This window comes from Eriocheir sinensis, unplaced genomic scaffold (genome assembly GCF_024679095.1).
Source record: "Eriocheir sinensis breed Jianghai 21 unplaced genomic scaffold, ASM2467909v1 Scaffold1669, whole genome shotgun sequence".
Lineage (NCBI taxonomy): Eukaryota > Metazoa > Arthropoda > Malacostraca > Decapoda > Varunidae > Eriocheir > Eriocheir sinensis.
In genome coordinates this window covers 28,029-40,243 of record NW_026111038.1, presented here as the reverse complement: position 1 = coordinate 40,243, position 12,215 = coordinate 28,029, and the positions used below count along the sequence as shown (strand labels likewise).

The window sequence follows — 12,215 nt, the reverse complement described above, 5'->3', positions numbered from 1 at the left end:
GGGAGTCCTGGAGGCAGAGGCTGTGAGGACAGCGCTGAGCACAGCACCAGGGTCAGGCCCTCACTCCAGCAACAGCACTAGCCTGGACGTGGAGACAGTTTTATGCTGTGCTGGCCTCCACGTGTTAAAATGCTCTGGAAAGAAATAAAATGGTCAAGAAATGGGTGGCTAAGTCAATTGGAGAGTTGGTCAAATTGTAATAAAGCAATGGAAAAAAATGTCAACGCATGGGTGGCTGGAGCAGGTGGAGAAATGCAGTGAACGTAATATGGCATAGGGAAAACTATATGCAAGGTAAGGTAAGTGGAAAAACAGGTAAACTAATGTAACAATGGCTACTAACAACTGTGGGGTGGAAGACGGTTGAAGTGGATGGAGGTGAAGACTGAAGGGAGAGGTGGAAGGTTATGCTGCACTAGGAGACAAAGGGCGGCAGAAAACAGGTGGAAGAGTTTAAGGATAGATTGCGAGTGGAAAGGTGGATTGAGCGACTAATAGGCTTTCATAATTTTTTGGTTAGGAGGTAATTTTTAGGTGGAATGGGTGGATATGAGGTGTGGAGGTGGAATTTTAAGGTGTGGGCTTGGTGGATTATTCAAAGGAGGAGAGGAATGACATTGCAGTAGTAGAGGCACTAGTGGAGGGACATCAGAGGATGCTAGCGGGTGGATGTAGAGGTGTAGGGCAAGATGTGGACTAGGTGGGAAGCAGGGGAGGAATGCAATGGCTAACTGACGAACTACTACTAAGGTGGATGAGCAGTAAGTGGAAAGGCAAGAGTGGAGGGATGCAAGAGGAAGCTAGTGAGTGAATGTGGAAGTAGACCGCTTAGGAATAGGTTGAATGATTTGGATGGGTGAGAAAATAAACAATACGCAGTTAATCAACGACATGGCTCGCTGAGTGGGTGGATGAGCATTAGACGGAAACGAGATTATAATGGAAGTACAGAAGAGAAACTATTGGGAGGATGTGGACCTCAGGAATGGCTGGAATGAGTTATGTAGACTAGATAGGATATAAGTAAACAATGCACACAGATAGTAGCCTTAAGACAGATCCTGACCCTGAAAACATCGCTCCCGAGCCTCAACACAGATTCAGCCTTAACTTAACCACAGTGCACGACACTCACCGTCACCTGAACGACAAGTGTCTCCGCTGCCTCCACACCGTCCCCACAGCCTTCACACGCCGCGTTCCCTCCTTGACTGACAATTGCTCGCCTTCCCTTGAATCCCTTCCCTCTCTCCTCCGTTTTGCGCTCCCCCCTCCCCTTCCCCTTCCTTTATGATTGGTTATTAACCCTTTCTCCTCCTCCTTTCTTTTTCTTCTTCAGCTACATAACTATCACACCTTCCTCCTCCCGCTCCCTCTCCATAATATCTTAATAGCCCTTTTTCTCTCTCCTTCTCCAATTACGTAACTATCACTTCACCTCTTCCTCCTCCCTGTTTCCTAATTACATTCTCCTCCTACTGCTCCTCCTCCTCCTCCTCCTCCTCCTCCTCTTCCTCCTCCAACTAGCTATATAACTATCATTTCACCTCTTCTTCCTCCTCCATGTTCCTCAGTTACCTCCCACTCTCCTCCTTAATACTTGCTGCTCTTCAAACTACACAACTATCACTTCACTACTTCTTCCTCCTCCCTTTCTTCCTCCATGTTTCTTTATTACTTCCTCGTCCTCCTGTTCCTCCTTCATAATAACTTCATAACACACCTCGTCATTCTCACACTACACAACCATCACAACCTCCTCCTGTTCAGCGCCAACCCTCGGAGCCGCAGAGAAGGGCCAAAAGGGGTCAGTAAGGGAGGAAAGAGACCGGCACTGCTTTTATGGCCGTGGACGAGCCCTGCAGAAGTGGACATGGCCAAGGGGAGTGTGTCAGGGCAGGGCTCGCGGGGTGTAGGCAACAGGCCGGCTACAGCTGCACCTGCTACTGGACAAGAGAGAGAGTGACGTGACGGTTGTGTAGACTAAGGATGAAGAGTACATACATAGTACAACTCTACGCCCCTGCTGTCCTTCTTCCCCACCTGTACCTCCCCCACTAACCCATTTCGCCTTCTTGCTGTACCATTGATTAGGAAAAGGCAGTATGGGGGCGGCGATGATGAGGAAACTAGGAGACAGAAGAAAATGTGGGGGAGGAGGAGGAGGAGGAGGTAGTGAAATGATGGTTATGTAGGTTGAGAGAGAGAGAGAGAGAGAGAGAGAGAGAGAGAGAGAGAGAGAGAGAGAGAGAGAGAGAGAGAGAGAGAGAATCATTCCTTTAAAGATCAACATTTTCACCACCTCATAATGCATTGCGATATTAAACTATAACAACACAGTAACGATAATGAAAAAAGAGAATCATAGGACGAGGTTGTTTCTGATGGTAACCCTTCCCTTAATTCCCTAAACTCAGTCATGACGTCGCTCTCCTTCAACACGTAATTCACGGGAAAAAATAACGCTTGTGCATTGAGTATAAAGGGTTGAGTCGTGAAAAAAATGGAAGGTCACGTTTGCAGTATATTTTGTTGAGTGAGTGAAAAAAAAGGTTATGTCTACCTCGTGATATCAATAATACTATCACATATATTATAGTGACAGGTATGGCTTGCTAACATATACACTGGTGCTCGTATGCCTGACCTCCTCAAACACGAGCTGCCACTGAACGAGTACTAAAACAAGACCAGGCGAGGCAGCATTTCTTCTTCCCAGGGAGTTAAAGCATTGTGAAAGAGGAACAGGAAGAGGAGAAGGCAATGGAGAAACTAGGAGGATGAAGAAGAAGAGGAGGAGGAGGAGGAGGAGGAGGAGGAGGAGGAGGAGGCGAAGTGATAGTTGTGTAGTTTAAGAATGAGGAGAGCTAGGCCATTAAGAAAGAGGAGAAGGAGGTGAAGTGATAGTAGTGTAGTTTAAGAATGAAAGAGGAGCAGGAAAAGGAGGAGGAGGAAGAGATAATGAAGAAACGAGGAATAAGAAGAATTACCACCTCGCCTGTGTTGCTTTAATACTCGCTCAGTGGCGGCCTCGTGTTAACGTGTAGTCAGGCTTCCTAACACTAATTTCTAACACCAATTTGTATGTTACCAGCCACACCCATCACTGTAATGTATCTGACGTTATTGCCGATTTCACGGAGTAGACATAACTTTTCTTCACTCACTTAAAGCCAAATACACTTCAAACGTAACCGTACATTTTTATTTCACAAGACTCTACCCTTTGTCCTCACTGCACACGCGTTATTTTTACCGTGAATTACGTGTTGGAGGAGAGCGTCGTCCTTACTGAGTTTATCGAATTTATGGAAGGGTTGGCGTCAGAAAGGAACCTCGTCCTATGATTTTTGTTTTCATCGCTACTGAACTGCCTATTATCGCAGATGTGTTACGTGGTGATGAAAACGTAATCTTGAAAGGAATGATACTCCCTTTTTTTTCTTTTTCTCTCTCTCTCTCTCTCTCTCTCTCTCTCTCTCTCTCTCTCTCTCTCTCTCTCTCTCTCTCTCTCTCTCTCTCTCTCTCTCTCTCTCTCTCTCTCTCTCTCTCTCTCTCTCTCTCTCTCTCTCTCTCTCTCTCTCTCTCTCTCTCTCTCTCTCTCTCTCTCTCTCTCTCTCTCTCTCTCTCTCTCTCTCTCATTCTTACCTTCCTCTGTTCATCCTTTTATTGGTCGTGTTTGTTAGTCTCTCTCTTTTTTTTTTTTTACAACAAAGGAGACAGCTCAAGGGCACAAAAAAGGAGACATTAATAAAAAAAAGAAGCTCGCTACTCGCTGCTCCTAAAAATAATCCAAAGAGGTGGCCGAAAGAGAGGTCAATCTCGGGAGGAGACGTGTCCTGATATCCTCCTCTTGAAAGAGTTCAAGTCGTAGGCAGGAGGAAATACAGATGAAGGAAGATTGTTCCAGAGTTTACCAGCGTGAGGGATGAAAGAATGAAGATGCTGGTTAACTCGTGCGTAAGGGATTTGGATAGTATAGGGATGAGCATGAGTAGAAAGTCGCGTGCAGCGGGGCCGCAGGAGGGGGGGAGGCATGCAGTTAGCAAGTTCAGAAGTGAAAGCGCGTGAAAATAACGATAGAAGGTACACAGACAGGCAACATGGCGGCGGAAATTAAGAGGTAAAAGACTATCAGTCAGAGGAGGAGAGCTGACGAGACGAAGAGCCTGACTCCACTCTGTCCAAGAGACCTGTGTGAGTGGAGAATGGACACACGTGAGAGGCATACTCCATACGAGGGCAGACAGTGCTTCTGTATATGGATAGCAACTGTGTATTTTCATATAATCTCTTCACCCTACAATGACCTCTTCCTCTCTTCGTCCCTCTTCCTCATCCCCCCCCCCCCTCTCATTCCCATGTTCTACTCTCCATCAATATTTCCCTTCCTTTCCTTCATTTCGTCTCATTCTCTCATCCATGCTTTCCTTTCCTCCACCCTTCCAGTTTCCTTCTCCTCTTCCTTCACTTCCCTTCCTCCTTCTTTCCTCTCTTTCCCCATCAACCTCACACATCCTTTCCCTCCTTATTTTCTCGTTTACTCCTCTCTCCTCCTATTCCCTCATTCCATTCTGTCGTCTCTCCCGCCCTCCTCCTCTCTTCTTCATTTCCCTCCCCTTCCCCTTTCCCTCTTTCCTCTCCTTTCCCATTTCCTGCTCACCTTTGCATTCTTCCTTTTTTTCCTCCGTTTCATCCCCTTCTTCTCCTACTCCTTCACTCCCTGTCCTCTCACACCCTCCTCCCCTCTCCTTTCCCTCCTCCCTCGTTCCTCTCTTCCCCCATCTCCCTTACACCTCACTCCTTTTCCTTCCTTATTTTCTCATTTTATCTCCCCTCTCTTATTTCCCTCTCTCCCTCTCCTCTCCTTCTTCCTCCCTCTCCTCTCTCCCTTCCCCTCTCTCTCCTCTCTCCCTCCTTCCTTTTCTCCCCCTTTACTTTCTTCATGGCTGGGTTGAGATGGATGTCTGAATGTCAAATGAGAGATGATCTTCATTTTGCTGCGTGGAAATGTTAAGGAAAAAGCAGAGAAAGAAAGAAATTGTGTGTTCGTGAGAGAGAGAGAGAGAGAGAGAGAGAGAGAGAGAGAGAGAGAGAGAGAGAGAGAGAGAGAGAGAGAGAGAGAGAGAGAGAGAGAGAGAGAGAGAATCGTATTTCTTGTTTTAGTTCACCGCTGTAATTATTTTCTTGGGGTGCGTTCATATATTCTATACACACACACACACACACACTCTCTCTCACACACACACACACACACACACACACACACACACACACACACACACACACACACACACACACACACACACACACACACACACACACACACATTCTCTCTCTCACACACACACACACACACACACACACACACACTCTCACACACACACACACACACACACACACACACACACACTATCTTTGGACTGAGGGAATCATTCAAATAACAAATCTAATGGAGATAATAATGTAAAAGATGGAATAGGAGAGAAAAAGGGAAAAAGGGGACGGTGGATAAATAGAAACGTATAATTTAAAAGAAAAAGAAAAAAAAGGGAAAATGCGACTGATAAAACGAAACTAATCTAAAACAAAAGGGAAAAAAGTGGGAAAGGAAACAAAAAACTGTAAACAGAGAAATAAATAGGCTACTATAGAATAAATGCAGTGAACGGAATGAAGAAGAGCAGGAAAATGCAGCAAAACACTAAAGAAAACAAACCAGTCTTCAATGGCACTCAATCTAAGAATATCAAAAGAAATTCAGATTCTTTCCTTCGGTTATTGCGATGAGTTTGTTATGTTTTCTGAGGCTTCTGAAATACAAAGATCCAAGCGCCAGGGAATGAGGAAGAGGAGGAGGAAGAAAGAGTAGAAGAGAAAGAAAAAGATGAAGACGGAGATGGAAACGGAGCTTGGAAGAGGAGGAAGAAAGGGAAGATGGAAACAGATGGAAAGAGTAGGAGGAGGAGAAATGAGAAGAAAAAGGAAATGGAGACGGAGATGTTAAGAGGAGGAAGAGGAAAAATGAGGAGGTAAAACACTTGAGAAGAGAAGGATGAAAAAGAGAAGAAAAAAAAAGAGATGGAAACGGAAATGGGAAAAAGATGAGAAGGATGAAAGAAAAGAAGGAAATGGCAACGGAGATGGGAAGAGGAAAGAGGAGAAGAAGAAGAAGAAGAAGAAAAAGATGCAAACGGAGATGGAAGTAAAAGCGGGAGAAAGACGAGCAGAGTGAGGGAGATGGAGCAGACGGCAGCGATGAAGGGAGGAGCGAGGAGAGCGTGGCTCCTAAAAATAATCCAAAGAGGTGGCCGAAAGAGAGGTCAATCTCGGGAGGAGACGTGTCCTGATACCCTCCTCTTGAAAGAGTTCAAGTCGTAGGTAGGAGGAAATACAGATGAAGGAAGATTGTTCCAGAGTTTACCAGCGTGAGGGATGAAAGAGTGAAGATGCTGGTTAACTCGTGCGTAAGGGATTTGGATAGTATAGGCTCTGAGTATAGGGATGAGCATGAGTAGAAAGTCGCGTGCAGCGGGGCCGCAGGAGGGGGGGAGGCATGCAGTTAGCAAGTTCAGAAGTGAAAGCGCGTGAAAATAACGATAGAAGGTACACAGACAGGCAACATGGCGGCGGAAATTAAGAGGTAAAAGACTATCAGTCAGAGGAGGAGAGCTGATGAGACGAAGAGCCTGACTCCACTCTGTCCAAGAAACCTGTGTGAGTGGAGAATGGACACACGTGAGAGGCATACTCCATACGAGGGCAGACAAGGCCCCTGTATATGGATAGCAACTGTGCATTTTCATATAATCTTTTCCACCCTACGATGACCTCTTCCTCTCTTCGTCCCTCTTCCTCATTCCCCCCCCCCCCTCTCATTCCCATGTTCTACTCTCCATCTGTATTTCCCTTCCTTTCCTCTCATTCTCTCATCCATGCTTTCCTTTCCTCCGCCCTTCCAGTTTCCTTCTCCTCTTCCTTCACTTCCCTTCCTCCCTCTTTCCTCTCCTTCCCCATCAACCTCACACATCCTTTCCCTCCTTATTTTCTCGTTTACTCCTCTCTCCTCCTATTCCCTCATTCCATTCTGTCGTCTCTCCCGCCCTCCTCCTCTCTTCTTCATATCCCTCCCCTTCCCCTTTCCCTCTTTCCTCTCCTTTCCCATTTCCTGCACACCTTTGCATTTCTTCCTTTTTTTCCTCCGTTTCATCCCCCTCTTCTCCTATTCCTTTACTCCCTGTCCTCTCACACCCTCCTCCCCTCTCCTTTCCCTCCTCCCTCGTTCCTCTCTTCCCCCATCTCCCTTACACCTCACTCCTTTTCCTTCCTTATTTTCTCATTTTATCTCCCCTCTCCTATTTCCCTCTCCCCCTCTCCTCTCCTTCTTCCTCCCTCTCCTCTCTCCCTCCTTCCCTTTCTCCCCCTTTCCCTTGTTCATGGCTGGGTTGAGATGGATGTCTGAATGTCAAATGAGAGATGATCTTCATTTTGCTGCGTGGAAATGTTAAGGAAAAAACAGAGAAAGAAAGAAATTGTGTTCGAGAGAGAGAGAGAGAGAGAGAGAGAGAGAGAGAGAGAGAGAGAGAGAGAGAGAGAGAGAGAGAGAGAGAGAGAGAGAGAGAGATCGTAATTCTTGTTTTAGTTCACCGCTGTAATAATTTTCTTGGGGTGCGTTCATATATTCTATACACACACACACACACACACACACACACACACACACAATCTTTGGACTGAGGGAATAATTCAAATAACAAATCTAATGGAGATAATAATGTAAAAGATGGAATAGGAGAGAAAAAGGAAAAAAGGGGACGGTGGATGAAGAGGAACTATAACTTAAAAGTAAAAGAAAAAAAAAGGAAAATGCGACAGATAAAACGAAACTGATCTAAAACAAAAGGGAAAAAAGTGGGAAAAGAAACAAAAAAAATGTAAACAGAGAAATAAATAGGCTGGTATAAAACAGATGCAGTGAACGGAATGAAGAAGCGCAAGAAAATGCAGCAAAACACTAAAGAAAACAAACCAGTCTTCAATGGCACTCAATCTAAGAATAACTAAACAGATTCAGATTCTTTCCTTCGGTTATTGCGATGAGTTTGTTATGTTTTCTGAGGCTTCTGAAATACAAAGATCCAAGCGCCAGGGAATGAGGAAGAGGAGGAGGAAGAAAGAGTAGAAGAGAAAGAAAAAGATGAAGACGGAGATGGAAACGGAGCTTGGAAGAGGAGGAAGAAAGGGAAGATGGAAACAGATGGAAAGAGTAGGAGGAGGAGAAATGAGAAGAAAAAGGAAATGGAGACGGAGATGTTAAGAGGAGGAAGAGGAAAAATGAGGAGGTAAAACACTTGAGAAGAGAAGGATGAAAAAGAGAAGAAAAAAAAAAAAGAGATGGAAACGGAAATGGGAAAAAGATGAGAAGGATGAAAGAAAAGAAGGAAATGGCAACGGAGATGGGAAGAGGAAAGAGGAGAAGAAGAAGAAGAAGAAGAAAAAGATGCAAACGGAGATGGAAGTAAAAGCGGGAGAAAGACGAGCAGAGTGAGGGAGATGGAGGAGACGGAACGATGAAGGGAGGAGCGAGGAGAGCATGGGAGAGGAAGGACACGAAGGCCAGACAAGCCAGAGGGAGTCACAGGAGCGAGGAGAGGAAGATGGAAGGCGAACGAGGACGAAGAGGATGGAAGGGAAAGAAGAAGAAAAAAACCCTCAATATTAATAAATAAAGAAAAAAACGAAGCAAGAAAATACTCAAGACACAGACAAGTGGGATGAGAACAAGAAGGAAATAGAAATAAATGAGTAAGTATAAAGATGAAAGACAAAAAAAATACACTAAAAGACGTATAAGAGATGAAAAAAATACTAATAAATGAGAACAAGGAAGTGGAAGGAAGACAAAGAGAAAGAAATAAGGAGATACATAGATAAAGAAGATAAGAGAAAGAAGGAAGAAAACACGCACGTCACAAGACATTTCAAACACATACAATACAAATAAATCTAAGATGAAGGGAAGGACTGCATGGACGAAGAAAGTGATGAAGAAGAATTAATGAACCAACGAAAGTAGAACACAAAAGATTATGAAATTTGTTTCCAATCACAGGACAAACTGTCCTCTCCTCAGCCTATAGCGGCGGTAGGCTTTCTTGAGGGGCCTGGATGGTAGTCGGCCCCAGCCCGTCATGACACAGGGAAGCGTTTTATTGTGGTGCCATCTTCTCTTGGCTCATGCTGCCCCCCGGATCTCGTTCTTGATTTACTTGGACGGTTTCCTCTAGAGTCCGGGTTGATGGGTGGTCTTCAGGGCAGCATGTGGGTAGTCTTAAGCCACTCGGCGGTGACTGAAAAATCCCAGGTGGTAGCGGGGGATTCGAACCCGCGTCGTCCATCACGCGGTTAATGCGGGGCCCGCACGCTAACCACTCAGCCAACACCTACCCCTGATACCCGTTATCTTTACTTATGCCATATTTTTTTTTATCATTGAAGTAGAATATGCTAGGATTGTTTTGCAATATTTCCATACGTTCTCACGCACCAAAAATGGAAAAAAAGCTGCATACGCACATGGCAAAAACAAACAATAAAAAAACTATTATAAAGAAAATACTCCTGACCAAAAATCTAAAATCAAGAAATCACAAGACAAAAACATTAAAAAAAAAATTGTAGAAGAGAAGGAAAGGAAAAGAAAGGCAAGATTCGGGAAGATGTGAATGTGATGAATGGGAGGGAAGGAGGGAGGAAGGAGAGGAGGAGGGAAGGAAGCAGGAAGAGGTCCAGGTCAGGTGGTCTATCATTAAACTTATCCCTAAATTTGATATAACCTTATCCTTAAGTTTAATATAAACTTATCCTTAAATTTAGTATAAACTTATCCTTAAATTTAATATAAACTTATCCTTAAATTTAGTATAAACTTATCCTTAAATCTAATATAACCTTATCCTTAAATTTAATAGCACCAAGACTTTAGTAGAAACGCAGTGACTATCAATTTGGAGGAACTTGCGGTCGAGCTGGTTTTTAACCCGGTAGCAGCGACGGGCCAAATTTGTGGCTTTACCGTGTACCAGCGATGGGCCAAATTTCTGCCATGATATAAACCTCCTAAAATAGATGATGCATTAACTGATCACATATGCGTTGATATATATTATGAAATGGTTTGTGTAAGTGATGATTCTGTCTCATTATTTTGCTTAGAGGGGTCTTTAACCTAACCTAACCTAAGAAACATGACCCCCGCAGCTACCGGGTTAATGAATCAATCTTACTGCACTGGACACTGAATGGTGTAGTTTATTCCCTTCTCGCTCTGAACTAACTTGTTTACACTTACTATAACAAATGTTTTGTGCCATTATTTCTCGTCTGGAACATGTCATCAATCAAAAAGAATTTGGATTTAGGATTTGGTCCACTTTCGGAAAGCCAGTGAGTATTTTGGAGCACACATTTTGTTGCACACCTAATTTAGCAATGTGCATTGCCTAGTCGGGAGACCAAAACTGTATCGCATATTCTAAATGGGGTTTGACCAAGCTATTGTAAGTATTACATCTTTATTTGTAACAAAGAAAAGTTTCTCTTCATGAAGCCAATCATTTTATTCATTTCGTTGCATCAGTGCATTGCTGTGAGAATTTGAGATCAACGCCACGCTTTCATAATCAAACTTTATTTTTTGTACCAATTTGGAGGCCCTAACACGTATCTACATTAAGCAAATGGAGAACTTGACATTTTATGCAATCTTCTTGGAGGCTTTGTCTTCATCAATGAGGACATAACTACCAATCTGTGTCATCAGATTTACTAATAAGATTACCGAGTCTAACGTCAACGTCATTGATATAACTAGGCCAAGAACCGAGCCGTGAGGGACACCTATAGTGACGGGCGCCCACTCTGACTTAAATCCATCTATCGTTACTCTTTGCTGTCTGTTGCTCAACCAATATGCGATCCATTGGCATACTTTACCATGGGTGCTTTATAAAATAAAGTAATTTATGGTGTGGAACTTATCAAATGCTTTCTGAAAATCAAGATAGACTACGTCCAGTGACTTGGTTACTTTATAAGCTGAGAAAGAGTCGTTATAAAAGGTTAAATAGGTTTAACAAACATGATTTCTTGTTACAGAAGCCATGTTGAGAATTCTTAATAAATGAGTGGCTTTCAAGGTAAGTCACAATTTATTTTAATTTGCTCTCGAGTAACTTATCTACTACTGAAGTTAGACTAATGGGCCGGTAATTCTTAAAAAATAGTGTTACGTAATCATTTTCCAGTCAGAGGGGATGATGTCTTGTCGCAAGGACATACTGTGGCCAGGCTGTCAATTCAGAGTTTGTAAAGTCTTCGTAGTCGCTGCCCGGGTCTGTAAGGAAAATGGTGTTATAATTGATTTACTGTGACCTATTCTCCTTTCATGTTAAGCCCCGATAAGGCTAAATTAATAAAGGTTATATTAATTAAGCGATGCATGGTGCACATTACTAAGAATTTGACATGCTGTACAACGAAATTATAACTTTTTTTATAGATTGACGCTTGAAATACACTGCAGTATAATTTTTTTTTTATCATTGATTAAAAACTAGTAAATAAACACTTGAAATTCACACTGCTTATTATTGGGTACTGACCAAGACTTCAGTTCCTGGGCAATATCATAGAACAGCTTTAGCAGAAGCTTGAGCTTGGGGCAGTCAGCATGTCCAGGCTGGGCTGGGCTTGTTAAACTGTCCTGGAAGTCAATAACAGAGTTAATACACATATAGGTGTGGGTGGTGGATAGAATATTGGATTGGGGTGGAAAAGAGGAAATACCTGACACCTGAAAGCAGAGGGACGAGTGCTGGAAGAACTGGAAGGCCGTGGGTGGACAGGTAACTGTCTTACAATAGGCTGGAAGGAACTGAAATGGCTGCAAGTGGCTGGGTGAAGGTGGAAGTTGAGGTAGACATTGTGGATTATACGGAACAAAAGACCACAGAGCAAAAGTTAAAAGTACACATTTCATGAATGCTAAAATGGAAAGAACCACGTACTATTTTTTGGCCCGCATTACTAAAGCATTTTCACTATTTAGAATTATATATATCAACTAAATGCTCATAGAAATCCACTTTTTAGCCAGCATTACTAAGCTCTTACTATTTAAATTTATAAATATTAGCGAAATATTTATACATATC

The 12,215-nt window shown here is 43.3% G+C and overlaps 1 long non-coding RNA gene across 1 annotated transcript; it reads right to left on the bottom strand.

Annotated features, from left to right (window-relative positions):
* Positions 1–10,557: 10,557 nt before the first annotated feature.
* On the bottom strand, positions 10,558–12,056 carry LOC126990458 (uncharacterized). The gene is made up of 2 exons (XR_007744383.1): positions 11,664–12,056; positions 10,558–11,395 (listed from the first exon to the last, which is right to left on the bottom strand). It is a non-coding gene; the product is annotated as an uncharacterized LOC126990458 (long non-coding RNA).
* Between the last annotated feature and the right edge of the window lie 159 nt (positions 12,057–12,215).